The sequence below is a fragment of the Acinonyx jubatus genome, chromosome D3 (genome assembly GCF_027475565.1).
Source record: "Acinonyx jubatus isolate Ajub_Pintada_27869175 chromosome D3, VMU_Ajub_asm_v1.0, whole genome shotgun sequence".
NCBI lineage: Eukaryota > Metazoa > Chordata > Mammalia > Carnivora > Felidae > Acinonyx > Acinonyx jubatus.
The window spans coordinates 36,621,151-36,633,720 of NC_069392.1; the positions used below are offsets into that span (position 1 = coordinate 36,621,151).

Sequence of the window (12,570 nt, forward strand, 5' to 3'; positions counted from 1 at the left end):
TCAGCAAATGAGAGGGTTTCATTTCCACCCACAAGAGACAGACAGACATTATAGAACTTCCATGACTCTGTTATGCTTTGAAGATGTGCCGAAAGGGGTTCTTCTGTGTTGACCATTCTACCAGCAATGCCTATCTAATAATAAGCCATCCTTACCTGTCTGGCCAACATTAACTTTGCCACTTAGGGTTTGTTAGATTCAACTGAATTATAAATACAAAATGCTGTAACCATCAGATTTCTAAACCCCATTGTTCACAACGACCATTGGTAACACTGCAATACACAACAATGTGGCTATTTCATTTTAATCTGCAGCTGTTCAAATAAAAGGGATTTACTACAACAGCTTTTCAAAAATTCTGTAATAAGTGTACCAGTGCTTACACTGCTTATATTTCCATATAATTTGAATAACAGTATCATTTAAAACAGATGTCAGCTTCTTTGAATATAATCATATGTTGTTGTCAGCACTATGCACCCACAGATTTACATTTAAGTAACCCAGGATGAGGTTCTCTGCCTGTGTCACCTGTTTTATTGGTGCATTCTTTTCCTTATTTAAACCTTGCCCATGAAAACAGTGTTTTGGTTTTCATCAATGCAAGCCATGTATATTCAATAAGCATGTTACAATAATCGTTTTCCCCAAAAAGCGAAGACAAGGTGATGTAAATTCATTCTTTTGGATTTCAATCCAGCTTTCTTTTATTTTGTATAGTATTTAATATTGATTTTTCTAAGGGGAAGGTGGAACCAGACTGCTGTTAACTCTTCTTTGTGCTGGGAACATTTTGATGTTTCCGTCATTAAGACTTAGAGTCTTTAATGATAAACACCACTGGGAAAGACTAGGGTTACATTGCAGTAATCGAGACACTTGTCCTTTGCTAAAAGGACACATAAAGCACATCTATGCTCACCTAAGTAGCAGGGAGGGGAACTTCTCATCCAACCACTGGGTCCTACTCTAATTTCATGCAGTCAGGTGAGCAAGTGTGGCAAGACAGCATCCCGAAGTGTGCCTGTTGTCACAGAAATACACAACTCTATAAAGTCTTTATCATAAACATGTTAAATGGATGAAAAAAGTATACCACTTCATTAGATCTGTTTTAAATGTTCTCTTCTATACTGATACCTTCTGCTTCCTTTTCTTTTTCTTTGCCAGAAATGTTTTTCTTAATTCATTAGAGCATAGAACACAGCCGTGTGTGTATGTGTACTTATAAATTTCTGTGATCATGGTTCCTAATTGAAAAACTGCATTAGCAAAGGGTTTTCTATTTCTCTCTTCAGTAAAAACGCTAAATGGTGTTTGTACCAACGGACCAGTCTCACCTGAAAAATGAAAGTTTTAGTTGTTGGTTTATGGTAGTCAACAACAAACCAAAAAGATCATTTAGAAGTTATTATTCTTAATCATGTTAAATCACTGAATTTCTTGCTGGAAGCAAGCTAATATTTGTTTTGTACTTGACAGCTATTATTTGCATACTAGAATTTTTACACAAGACACCTCCATGAAAGAAAATTACATCTAAAAGTCACAAAATACAGTCTTTGATTACCAGCTACTTTTAAACATAAACCAACATAAAAGATTTAATAAGTTTCTCTCCAAACCTGCAACGATGCTTTGTGAAAGTCTAACACTAACCTGTAAGACTGTAAGTTTCCTGAGGGCAGGAACTCCTTTGCTCCTGTTTCCTACTCAATCTCAAGCAGCTAGAACAGGGTCAGTAATCATTTGTTCTAGCCGCTCAAAAAGAGTATTCTTTTATTTTGAAATGGTGTCCGCAGACGGGTGTGTAGGGAAGTCGAGAGCGGGAAAGGGGCATCTGAGAGGAGGTTGCAAAATCCGAAGGAGCAGCAGAACAGAGAGGAATCCAGAGGCCTGAGAACATTTGGAAGGTGAATCCGAAGAGCTGGGATGAAGCAGGGATGAGCGCCCCGGGACACCACTGCACGAGTGGGTAGGGGTCAGGAAGGAAGTAGCCAAGATTTGGGGGACTCCTTGCCGGGGAGCATATAAGGGGAAAGACGCGCTCGAAGATACAGCCGCAGCCGCCTCCCTCCCACGTGAAAGCCCGAGCGGCCGCCCCGCGTCCACTCCGCTCCCCGGGGAGCGGAACCCGGAGCGAGGCAGGTGCGGCGGGAGCATGCGCGCGGGGCCGGCAGGGGAGGCTCCCGCGCCCCCACCCCGCGCGTGCACCCTCGCGCCCCTCCCGCCGGGCACCGCGGGGCCAGCGGCGCCGCAGCCTGGGCCGGCCGAGCTTCGCCGCTCCGGCTCGCGCCCCGCCGGCCTGTCGCCGAGTCGGCGTTGCGGGCGGCCCGGCTCTGCTCGGGGTAAGGACGACGCGGCAGCCCGAGCCGTGTGGTCGGGGGACCGCGTGAGCGCCCACGGCCGCCGCCGCCGCCGGGGTTGGCCCCGGGCCCCGCGCCCGACTGAGGGGCGTGCGCGTCGCCCGCGGCGAGGCCGGGCCGGGCCAGGGGGCGGTGGCGGTTAGGAGTCGCCTCCTCCCGGCGCCGGCTCTTTCTCTTTCTCTTTCGCCGCCGGGCGCGCGCCGGGCTCCCAGCGCGAGGCGCTGCCCCACTTGTCACCCACTTCGGACGGGCGTGGCGTGGCCCCGTACCGTCCCGCTCCCGGCCGCCGCGGCCACCTGGGCCGGGGGTGTCGGCGCGGCCACCTGGGCGGGGAGGCGCCGGTTCAGCCTCGGCCCGCGGGACGAGGGCCGGGGCGAGATTCCAGGCGGTCCCAAGCCGGCCTCAGGCCACCGGGCGCCCGGCGGTGGGCGTTTGGCTTTTGTTTTCTCGGGGCGGGCGTCCCCGGTCTCCCCCCCTTCTCCGCCGACAGCTGTCTTGTGTGGCGGTACAAGGCTGCGGCCGAGACACCCTCAGGCGCTTCCTCACTCCAGCCCCTTTTCCTCCCTGGTCGTGCTCTCCCAAGTTCTGCCCAGCCCCGGGGCCGGAGCGGAGGAAGTGCGCGCTGGGGGACGCCTCGCCAATCTGTGGCGGTTTAACTAGCTCCAGCCACAAGCCCAGAACTGCGCCCCGGGGAGCGCTGCCCAAGCCTCCCGGGCTTTCTTCGCGGAGATGGGCCGAGGGCGAGGCGAGCGGACCTGGGGACACCTGGGCCAGCGCCGCAGTTACCTGCGGGATTGGTGGAAGCCTTTCCCCAAGGTGGGAGAATTCTGGTGGCTTTTGTCGCCAGCCTTTTAAATCCTGTAGTCTTTGATTAAAGTCCATATGATGTACTTTGTTTTGTATATGCCTTTATCCACTTAGAGGGTCATTCTTAAGCTGTCCCTGCCTGGAGGTGAAAACTAAATAAAAGGAAGGTCTGGTCATTGTCATCGTTAAGACTCCCGCATGTGAAAGCCCCATGGAGTTCAGTCTGGTCACCGTGACCTGCCCTGCTGGGGCGGTTCCTTGCCCAGGAGACTCACACTAAGGGTTATTTGGTCTCCACGCCCAAAGTGGCACCGTCTCTTGGATCCCTGTTGGAGGGATCCCTGTTGAACTGTTGGAGCTGTTCTAGAAGGCGTGGGGGCAGCCTCCAGTTTCACTCCTTTCCTGAAATAAGGGTAGTGAGGTCTCCTGGTGTTTCTAGTCCCCTTTACTCAAAAATGTTAGAATGGGAAACAGGTGGAATTTGTTCTTGATGCTTGATAATATAGACTTTGAATGCATTTAGCTCTTCACAAGATGCTAAAAATGTCTTTTCATGGTATCCTAGAATCAGGAGAAAGAGTTTGAAAGAGGAGAGATTTCTCTAACATCCAAGTGGATCGGATTCTGCTATATTCACATGGAGTGCGATTGTTAAGTAGGAGAGATGAGCTTACAAATGCTATTGATTATGCTCTCAGATTGTAAGGTACATTGATGAGTTTGTATCTCCTGTAGCTCTTGACTGTGGAATTCTTTATTCAGCGCTTTGCGGGGCAGTATTGGTTTACCTCTACTATGAGCTCTCAATCTGTTTTCTAATAAAAGAATTGGTGAGACGGTGATCTGGTGAAGACAGATGAAAGAAACTAAGGAAATGTCTTTTACTTTTTACCTTAAGGAGATGTGTGGTTTTAAGTTGATCACAAGAATCTTAGGTGAGTGCTACCACCTACCTATATGTTTCATTGCGATACTTGTGTGATTTGTATCTTAAATTACACTTCTAATTCATCATAAAAATTTCAATTGTCATTTGTACAATAAGCCATTTACTATGTATGTTCATACATTTGTATGACAAACCACCAAAAGCTTGAGCTTTTAGTGCGTTGGGTAGATAAAACATGCAAACCAAATGTTTGTAAACAAAATAATGTGATAGGAACATGAGGTTTGAGACTAAAACAATGTATAATCAAATGCCGTCAGTCTGAAACAGATAGTGGTCAGGGAGTCTGGCAAGGAGAGGGTCTTTGGGATCTGGAGTGATCAGAAAAGAACACAGAGTTGGGTCTTGGGCTGAGTCTTGAGGTGTGTGGATCTTCCATAGATTGACAGGGTGAAGGAAGAAGAGATTGGGGGCCTAAGAGGGAGAAGGGGGTTTCACTCCTCAAAAGGAATGATTATGATTTGTTTAGGACTAAGAAAGATTATTTGCAGTGCCCACATTGGGAATTGTGGTTGTACATGCTCTTCCCATCAGCTCCTGCCGTCCCAAACTAGAAACCATTTATTCTTCATGATCACGTGTAATTCTTCTCCTGGGAAGGCATCCCTGATTTTCACATCAGACTTCCTTCCTTTGGCTTCCACGTTCCCTAGTTCACCTATAAATGCATATGTAAAAACAGGTATTTTTTTTTTTTTTGATGGTCCAGGCTTTAGATTTTATCATTTCCTGTTTATCTTTAAAAATTGAGATATAATTAACGTATTAGTTTCAGGTGTACAGCATGATGATTTATGGATATATTGTGAAATAATTATCACAATTAATTCAGGTTAACATCCGTCACCACACATAGTTACACATTTTTTTCTTGTGATGAGAACTTTTAAGATCTATTGTCTTAGCAACTTTCAAATATACAATATAATATTATTAACTATGATCGCCATTAATGAGGGTCATCAAAAAAGTTTTATATATTTTCCACAATTTAGTGTCTGTCTTTTAAGTAACATGTATTCAGTAAGGGTATGAACAGGTCCTTAGATCTCTTTTTATTTGGAATATTTTTGGACTGTAGTCATAGCTTTTTTTTTTAATTTTTTTTTTTAACGTTTATTTATTTTTGAGACAGAGACAGAGCATGAACGGGGGAGGGTCAGAGAGAGAGGGAGACACAGAATCGGAAGCAGGCTCCAGGCTCTGAGCCATCAGCCCAGAGCCCGACGTGGGGCTCGAACTCACGGACCGTGAGATCGTGACCTGAGCTGAAGTCGGACGCTTAACCGACTGAGCCATCCAGGCGCCCCTGTAGTCATAGCTTTTTAACTTAAATGATAATAACCCTTTGCGGTCTGGGATGGTACTTGACAAGTGATTAAGTGCATAGACGACAGATATATGTAGGACTGAATCTCTGTGTGAGCAGGCAGCTGCTGAGCAGAGGCATGGGGTGATAAAAGCAGCAGTCAGGAGGATCATTCTGATTATGAAGGGAGATTTGCAGATGGAAAGCTCTGGAGTTCTTACCTTGAAGGAGGGGGAGTCCTGAAGCCACTGGGGGTAAGGCTGTATGGGAAGCACCAGGCCACCCAGTCTGACCAAGGAAGCAAAAGGAGCCCCAGCCTCTCTGCTCCCACTCCATTCCTTCACATGTCTTTACTTCTCCTTCTCTAGAGCTGAAGGAGAGTTTGAAAATGACAGATAAGTGTTCATTGTTTCCATCAAGTATTTAATTCAGAAGGAATGCTGCTGTTAAAATGGGGAAATTAGCGGGAGAGCCAGGTAGGTGGTTGAGGAGGGGGGGGAGGGGGGGTGGAGCAGATAAGATCAGTTTATAAAATACACAATTGAATTGAAAGAGACACTGAAGTGGCGGTGAGTTTGGAGAGAGCAACTGTGATGTTGGGCCAGGAATGGCGGTGACAGTAAAAGAGACAGGGTGAATAAATTAGCACAGAGGTGAGAGAGCAGGTCCAGGACTGTGGGCTGCACCCAGTGACAGTGTCAGCAAGAGAAACAAAGAAGTGGTCAGAAGGGGGAGGAAAACCAGGCGTCAACAGTAATAGGGATGCCAGTGGAGGAGGTTCTGCAGGAAACTCTGAGTTAAGTCTCATCAGTTGCAGATGAAAAACCCCAACTGAGGTGTGGTTGAACTTGGCTGGCACCAGGTGATCTCAGTGGTAAGGCTTCAGTGTGAGCTGTTGGTAGCATTTGCTGTCCGTTTCAGGGATGCAGATGTACCCTTTAATATGAATAGTGTTTCCTTGTTTCCAAAGCATTTCCATCTTACAGTATTGGTAAGCATATTTTGAGCATAGTTTATTATAGGCACATACCTCCAAGTAAAGAAAACTATTTAGATTCATTAAAAAACCCCCAATGGACTGTTCACACACTCTTACAGTAAGTAGTGTGAATATAGATACTATCTTGTACTTCAGCAAAATAAAGCAAAAACAATGAATTAGAACATACTCGGGAAAAATGAAAATCTTCATTGACACACGTAATATTATCTTTTGTTTAAACATTTGCATTACTTTTTTTTTCTCTTAGAATAGTGCCTGAGAAGAATCTATCCTTGTTTGATTTTGCAAATACAACAAATTTTACACAGTAGCAGTGGAAAAATGAAACATTTACTCTGATTCTATCAGTTGTCACTGCTCTGCTCCCGTGCTCTGTGTGTGCCTTTCGGGGAAGATGTCATTGCAGTAGAGCTCAGCGTCACCTGCTGAAACTTTCTTCATTTTGTATCGATTTCAGCTCATGTGAAGAGTGTTCTCTTAATGAAGCTAGACATTGTGGAGAATGTTTATGCATCCTTTCTGAAGGTGGATCTTAAATGATGAAAGTGTGGTCGCTGCCACAATTAATAATTGATTAATTGTTTGGAAAGTATCAGGTGTGGGATGTGGGCGATGGAGCAGAAGTGCACGCATCTTTCTTTGTCACCGTGACTAGCTAGAGAGACCATATTTAACTAGAGGGACAGATGGACAGCACAACACTTTTTATGCACTGTGCTTTGGTGTGTAAACTATTATGCTAGCTTTTAGGATTATGACAGCCTTTTAGATGAAATCATTGTTGCCCTACTCCCTGTCCTTTTGAGGGAGAGATGAATGAAGGAGCCCAAATGGGTGCAAGGCATTTTTGCTGGGTATCCACTTGGTGTCAGTTGCATGCTCTGTGTATGGGGATGGCTACTACAGACATAACTCCTGCCTTCTTGGAGCCGATAGTCAAGTGAGGGAACAGATATGAAACAGACTCCAAATAAATGTAGAAGGACAAACTTTCAAGTGTACTATGAGAAAGATCAACAGGAATGCCTTATATGGGTTTGTGGGTCATAAAAGTCCTCTCTGAGGATGAATAGCTGCTGCTAGCTGGGTAGGGAGCAGGGCAAAAAGAAGTTTAGGCAGAGGTAAGCACACATGTGAAGCCCCCCCACTCCCACCACCCCCTCCCTCGACCTGGTACAGCTGGTACAGTTGTAGGGGCCAGAGCATGATCCCTGCCCGTAGGGGCCATACTGAGGATCATACATTCTCTTTTTCTTGCCATGGGAAGGCTTTGCAGAGTCTGAACAGGGTGTGACATGGCCTGCTTTATGTCCCCCGAGACCACTCTGGCTGCCTTCTACAGAGCATTGTGCGGGTGGCAAGACCAATTAGGACACCACTGCAGGCGTCTAGGTGGGAGTCCTGATGCTTGGACCAGGGAGGTAGGGGTGGAGATGAGTAGAAATGGAAGGATTTGGGGAGTATTTTGATGGTAAAATCTTATAAAATTGCTGATAGATTAAAGGATAGGAGAAAGGAATCCAGTGTTTTCCTCTGATCTTTGGCATGAGAAACTGGGGACAACTGGTGGGAAGAAGACTTGGTAACTTTTCCTTAACCATTTTTCCAGTGAAAGACCTATTGGATATAAAGTATATTTAGGGAGATAACTCAATGTCACTGTGATATGTGTTATTTATCCAGCACTGTGCTGGGCACAGGGTTTTGAAGTTTAGCAGATGTGGTCTTTCCCTCTTCTTTGGCTGTAGGATTTTTGTATTCTGCCTGGCTCACACCTCACACCAGACCCAATGTACCTCCTGAACTTGAATATCCAGTCTTTCTGCAAATAGGCACATGCACCCAAAAAAGTGTAATCTCAGAGCCTGCTGTCAAGCTGCCTTGGTGGTAGCATTTTCAGTCATGGCTGAGGAGGTCCAAAATTACTGGATGTACCACATGGACCATTTACTACTCAGTTTCCTTATACCATGGTGTCCCAACACTGATCCTAACACTGGGAGACTGTGCCAGGCCTTGAAAGTTCTTTGGTCCTATGACTGTAAGCCATTGCTTACCTTCATGGTTCCTTCTCTTGTGAGTACACCAGAGTTGGAGATGAGACTTCCTTGAGTGACAGCATTTAAAAAATTGCTTTTGGTCATTATTGATGAAATTTGTTTCTAAATAAAAACCAAGGAGCAGATGATAGACATGATTCCAGGCCTGTATAAATGGATCCAGGTTAACACTGATGCCAGTGCAAGGCCCAGTTCATAGTCGAGCAGATGTTCTGCTTTTGCCTTTGGTTTTCTAGGGCTGGCCATGCATGAGAAACTGGGTGAACTTCAGTAGATGGGAACGCCTGGTGAGAAGCAGACTTGGTAACTTTGCTTTGATCATTTTTCCCCTGAAGGACCTGCTGGATATAGGCTATTTTTAGGGAGACAACTCGATGTGGTTGTGTTATATGACATGTGTACACTGAGTTGGCACTCTTTGGCAAATGGAGTTAAGGCCTAAATCCAGGGTCACCAATTTGGATGTATGTAAAGGGGCCAGGCAGGTAAGGGGCCTGAGTGAAATAGGCAGATAGAAGAAAGCTCACAAAGCACTCTTGATTTCTATTTTCTCACCTTTGAAAACTGGGCATAGATACTTGTTTACCATAGAAAGTTCTTCCTTTCTTTTTTTTTTTTAGATGTTTATTCATTTTTGGGAGAGGGAGCCTGAGTGGGGGAGGGGCAGAGAGAGAGGGGGCAGATATCTGAAGCAGGTTCTGTGCTGACAGCAGCGAGCCCAGCCCGATGTGGGGCCCTACCTCACCAACAATGAGATTGAAGGTCTTCGACCTGAGTCGAAGTCCGACGCTCAGCTGACTGAGCCACCCAGATGCCCCTATCATAGGAAGCTCTGTAAGAACAAGGGCAGTGGGAAGGGAGAAAAATCCCCTCAGTGCAGTGGAAACAGTAGGGAGTAGTCTTATATGGCTTAAAGGGGTAGCTAATATTAAAACAAACAAACAAGCAAAACACCCAAAACCCTCAGATTGGAAATCTGCATTTTAAATGATTTAAAAATGTTTAAATGTTTATTCTTGAGAGAGAGCGAGAGCAAGAGAGAGAGAGAGAGAGTAAGAGAGAGAGTAGAGTGGCAGAGAGAGAGGGAGACACCAAATCAGGAAGCAGAGCCTGCTCCAGGCTCTGAGCCGTCCACATAGAGCCCGACGTGAGGCTTGAGCTTGTGAACCGTGAGATCATGACCTGAGCGGAAGTCTGACACATAACTTACTGAGCCACCCAAGTGCCCCAGAAATGTGCATTTTTAAAAATGTGAAATACCCTATTTAAAAATACTGGCTCGAACCTTTTAGGACACCAATAAGGTAGACAGTATATTTACAGACTAGATGCAGTTGTGGGCTGTCATTTTACAACCTCTGACTTGTGGGGTCTTATTTATCATGGTGGAGGAATATTAGAAACATACCAGTTTCTTGTTCCACTAATTCCTGCCCATTTAAGTCTGCCTTGATTAAATCTGGGAGTTAGGAGTGGGAATCTGGGCCCAGCCCTGTGACTCTGTAAGGCATATGCTTGTGTAGGGGGCTGGGGTTATCAAAATTTGGGTTGAACCTAGACTTTTTAAAGCTTTTAATCATGTTTCTATGGAATTTTTTCATGTCTCCATTGTTAATATATATGTTTTTCATCAAATGTCTAAGAGTTTGTATCACCTATGGACACCTATGATTGGAGGGGGACAGTGTCTTCTCTTGCTTTTGGGATTTTGCACATTTGTATCTGCCTTTCTTGTTGCTGTGAATTTTACTCCTCCAAGAAGCCTCCAAGTCTCCCAAAAACTGGATCACCCCCACCCCCAGTTTCCTGCACAATGTGTTGTCATAGGCTATTTCACTCTGAAGGGTGGAGCCTTACTTTTTGTGTCCCAGGTGACTTTTTGGATTCAGTTCACCATGTCTTTGTAAAGCCTAGGAATTTCCTGACACATGTCAGAGAGCAGTAAATAAAAATTGAATGATTTGAGTCAATTAGTGACAGGCTCATATAGAAAAGAAGTGCCACTAAATCCTTAGCATTTTGGGATTCTGTTGCATATCTGATAGCTGAGACTTTCAATTCGATCGAAAATGTAAGAGATGACCTTTCATCCACTCATTTTATTATTATTATGGTCACATATCAAAGGGAATGTAAAGGTTTTTCTCTTTTTGCTTTATGGCAAAAGATATTCTTCTAATTCCCTGTCATTATACCCTTCAGTTCTGGTCTTAGACATCATCAAGGTGAATTATTAGAGATGCCATGATAGCACTTCCAGATCTATATTTTATGCACTCCATTTCTGAGGATAGTTAGAAAAAAGATTTTTCCCCTTCCTCTTCTAAAACTGTGAGCTTGCTGTGATTTTATTTCAAGAAGATATGTGGATGTTTCTCTGGCAGCTTAACACACACAGCTGAGCTTAGAATAGGAACTGTTAGGGCTAAGAGACCAAGAATTTGAGAAGTCTTGACCAGCACAGGAGAACATCTTTTTGCTAAGTGCACCTGGAACAAACCAAGGCTCATAGGTGATTTTCAAGGTGATAGACTTCTGTGTAGGGCCATGAGTATACTTCATTGGTTTTGTTAATTGAATGTCACAGATATTTGGTAATTTTTAGAAAGATAATAGGGTAGGGCATGTTGCTGGACTCTGTACCCCATGTAAATTAGCAGCTGTCAGTTGGCATCCATCTTATGTGTAGACCCTGTATACAGTTCAGACGTGTCCTCCCTGCCGGCTGTTGCCATCTTTGTGTTTTGTGTGAAGGGCAATGCCCAGCCATTTTACTGCAGTCAGTTATCAGTAATCTTTAGGGCCACTTTATTCTTCTACGGTGAGGACAAGAAGATATCACTGTCAGTCTTTTCAGAACTGTCTGGCATCTGTGTCTAAAACAAACAATGCCCATCGCTGTGGAGTAAATGGTGAAGAAAAAGAAAGGGCGCTGTGGAGGGTACAGTTATACATTAATTACCCATGTGATGCACAAAGTGTAAAGCTGGTAGGCATGGTTTTAAATTGGGCTTATGTCCAAGTAAGTTGTCTTTCAAGTTTTTAGAAGTTTCAGCTCATGTAGCTGTAACTTCTCTCGTAGACCAACCGTAGCTTACGAATAAGCTCCTGCTGTTCCACATTTAACAATTTAGACTTACCATTTTTTTTTTTTTAATTTTAGAGGGTTTGGGAGTAATCTGAATCAGATTTTTCTCAGTCCCTGTTATCAACAGAAATGTTTTTGTTCTAAGGGGCTGCCCTGGGCACTGTGGGCTGTTTAGCAGGAGCATCCCCGGCCTCTACCCACCAGACGTCTGTAGCATCTCCTCCCACTTAGTTGTGACAACCCAAAATGTCTTCCGACATTTCCAAATGTCCCCTGGGGAGAGGACAGAGAGGGAGAATCACCCCTGGTTGAGCCTGATCTAATTCAGCCTGTTTTATAGATAACAGGTCAGAGATCCAGTTGTATTAAGCAATGTGCCCAAGGTCAAAAGTCATTATGTGAGAATATGAATTACAAAACAAATGATCTAACTTGAAGGAGCTTCTTATCAGTTCAAAACTCATTTTTCTCTTGTAAAAAATAGTTCTTATCATAGTAAATGGTCCCTGATTCTGTCTTGCCATGACTAGCCAAATACAGCTGTCACTGCTGTTAATCAAACTGTGGCAAAGACCTAAATTAATAGTGCTTCAAAAGCTAAAACAAGTTGTAAAGTAACTGCAAATTTACTATATTGGTAAGTAGTTTATAAAATTACTTGGTTTTGAGCTCTGTAGTCTTATGGCTTTATGTTCTTTACCCAATTCATGAATTCCTACTAATAATAAGGATAAATTGTCACATATTTCTAATCTAAATCCCTTATTGCAGGGAGGCCAAAATGAAAGCCCAGCAAAAGACCTGATGTACTCAGGTTGATCCACCTGAGTAGTGGCAGAGTTGGACCCTTCACTTGGCCTTCTTGAGCTCCAGCTCAGGCTATTTTCTATTACTGCATGTCAGCTTTTGTTTTCATAGCCAGGCTTTGCAGTAAAGTTGTATTCAGTAGCGTGGCAAATCTTATTCTACAGTAATAATTAATCTT

The 12,570-nt window shown here is 44.5% G+C and overlaps 1 protein-coding gene across 9 annotated transcripts in view; it reads left to right on the forward strand.

Moving 5' to 3' along the window:
- The first annotated feature begins 1,869 nt into the window (after nucleotides 1–1,869).
- Nucleotides 1,870–12,570, forward strand: part of L3MBTL4 (L3MBTL histone methyl-lysine binding protein 4) — a 442,148-nt gene continuing 431,447 nt past the window's right edge. For 2 of the 9 annotated variants that reach the window (XM_053205894.1, XM_053205895.1), the window contains exon 1: nucleotides 2,566–3,185. The gene's annotated coding sequence lies outside the window, so the exon portion shown is untranslated. Of the gene's footprint in view, nucleotides 1,975–2,195; nucleotides 2,352–2,559; nucleotides 3,186–12,570 lie in introns of those variants that run through there. The other 7 variants (XM_053205899.1, XM_053205893.1, XM_027068534.2 and 4 more) reach the window with 7 other exon arrangements.